This window comes from Henckelia pumila, chromosome 3 (assembly GCF_033568475.1).
Source record: "Henckelia pumila isolate YLH828 chromosome 3, ASM3356847v2, whole genome shotgun sequence".
In the NCBI taxonomy this organism is placed as follows: domain Eukaryota; kingdom Viridiplantae; phylum Streptophyta; class Magnoliopsida; order Lamiales; family Gesneriaceae; genus Henckelia; species Henckelia pumila.
The window spans coordinates 167171849-167174588 of NC_133122.1; the positions used below are offsets into that span (position 1 = coordinate 167171849).

General features: G+C 36.2%; 1 long non-coding RNA gene across 1 annotated transcript; it reads left to right on the top strand.

Annotated features, from left to right (window-relative positions):
• Nucleotides 1–1108: 1108 nt before the first annotated feature.
• Nucleotides 1109–1963, top strand: LOC140886148 (uncharacterized). Its single transcript, XR_012151442.1, has 2 exons — nt 1109–1151; nt 1694–1963. It is a non-coding gene; the product is annotated as an uncharacterized lncRNA (long non-coding RNA).
• Nucleotides 1964–2740: the final 777 nt, after the last annotated feature.

Here is a 2740-nt window from a genome sequence, read left to right on the forward strand (position 1 = left end):
AGGCTATCGATGGACGTAAAGTAATACTCCAAGATCCATGATAAGTTTGGGAGTATATATTAGCTTAGTTAAGGCTTTTAGAATTGTATAAGTGAAAGGTATACATTTGATATAGGCTATCGATGGACGTAAAGTAATACTCCAAGATCCATGATAAGTTTGGGAGTATATATTAGCTTAGTTAAGGCTTTTTGTAACGCCCGGAATTATTTAATTTTAATCCGAGAATAATTAATTTGGGAATATTTGGAGTTTTGATATAAATTCTAATATTCTTAAATTGATTAGGATTGAAATTGAATGAATGGAGGAATTAAGGACTGAATTGTAATTATTGCATAGTTGAGGGGCTAAAGTGCAAAATTGTGATTGTTAGTGGGACACTTGTTATTCCTAGGCTTAGTCACGTGTAATTATCTTGCAATTCCATCAGATTCTTCAGCCAAGGAAAGAAAAGAACCGAGAGCAACTTTCAAGAGATCTTCAAGCTTCATCTTCATCTTCAAATCCTTATATCTTGAGCTACGGTTATCCGAATTCGATTCCGAAAGATTTTTTGGAATCCTCTCGACAAGACCTTCGATTTGATGTAAGTTTTTCTGTCTTTCATGTTGGTTTGAGAATTCAAAATGGACAGGGATCAGAAGTTGGAATGAATTTGATGGTTTTGATCTTCTAGCTTTGATGTTCTTGAAGTTTGGTTAAAGAGTGATGTGTATATCATGTCCTTATGATTTCCAGATATGTTTCGATTGATATATACTTGCTGATATGTTGAGTTGAGTTGTTGAACATCTGATATGAATGTTAGAAATGATTTAGAGTTGTTCGGGATCGCCGAAGTAATACCGAAATGCCGTCGAGCTCTTGAATCGAAATGATTTGCTATTGTTCTTGGAATCTAAAGTTGTTGAACTATTAGCTGATGATTCCTTGTTTGTTATGCTATGATTTCAGTGTGTAAACAGGACAAGTGAACTCGAGAACGTTGAATTCGAAACCGATAGAAGAACACACAAGGTTGGTTGAGTTTCCTTTGAAGTTCTTGTGGAAGGTTGAGTTGATATTGAACAGATTTGAGTTGTGTTTGGTAATTGATCTTGGACAAAATTGGACAAGCTCAAAGACATCCTAGACATCACATTTGAAAGGTAAAAGTGGACTACTATTTGATTGGGATTACAACTCGAGATGGTTTGTATCGAGTTCCCACAATTCACATACTTGTTTGCTTAAGTGCTCTTATGTGTTTTACCTTGATTACTTGGATAAGTCTTTGATATAATGAATGCTTTGATTATGATATATGTTGCATTCATCTTGATGACTTATTCCTTGAATTTGAAATGAACGGACACGTTCGAATAGACGATTTGAGGGATTGTATATGTATGGCCTGGGTGGTTGTTTTAGCCTAGTGTCTGAACTACATATATAATGGCTTCAAAGTCTAGAGGAGCAAGATAGTAGCCCCACCTCGATAGGGTGTGTCGGTGGATTAGCTATGATATCTTCTTCTCGGGATCCCAGTCGATGAATGACGAAATGAACCTTGTTTTGAAAGCATGCATTGTATTTACTTCTATATCATGATTGTGATATTGATTATGCATGTTTAGTTGCTTTTACTGGGAAATCTATTTCTCACCGGAGTTATCCGGCTATTGTTTTGTTGTATGTGTCATTGCAATAGGAGGAAGTGGAACCGGGCAAAGGCGGACTTAAAGAACAAGGGATGAAATCGATATAGCGTGAGGATCCGAGTTAGGAGTTATGTGTGCTGTCATGAAGTTTATTGAGTCTTAAACATGATCATGTTAGAAGATACTTGTACCAAGACTTGTAGATGATTGAGTTGTGGTTTTGTTGATGTTTATAGGATTGGAAATATGTTGTAAATCCTTGAATCAACATAAGGTGTCTTGAACTTGATATATGACAATGTTATTGCATGTTATGAGAATTATGATTATGTTGTAAAGCCTTGGAATGGTTTATTCCTAACAATTATAGCATGTTAGAATGCATGTTAGATGTTATGATTGATTAAACCATGTCTAGACTTTGGTAGGACATGATCTTGAATCAATCATAGGCATGATCTCGTTTTTGACAGCAGCTGAGCCATATTTTTTTTCTGTTGGTTTGGCTGGCGCACGGGCGAGCTCCTGCTCGTGCGCGCGCGAGCCAAGCCAGGGGGCCTCGGTCCCATTGGCCGGCGCGCGCGCGAGGGGTGATGCCCGCGCGTGCGCAGAGCAATTTATTTAAAAAAAAATTTTTTTTTATTCTTTTGTTTAGACTTTGATTATTGTCTAACATGGTTTAATAATGATTAATGAGATTAATGAGAGATTAGAACTCGGGTCATCACAACAGGTGGTATCAGAGCAAGACAATTCTGGACTTAGATAGACAATGAGTGGGGTAGATCGAGTCATCTGCTTTACTTATTTATGATCTATGCTATGATTTAATTACGTGATTGAATTACATGGTTTAAATGATAGCATGATTTACTTTCAAGTAATTTATTACAGTATTGTATTTATTTTATTTGAAAGTATGAGTACTATAATTAACGACACATGTTTACTGGAATATCTGGAATGATTAGAGGCATGTGATCTGTTAATTATGATATGCTACCTGATTATCGGATTTGATTGGAAGCATGTCTTGTTGAGTACTTGTTCTTCGATTCTTTATTTACACCTGAATCAGAACCGAGTCTTGATCAGAG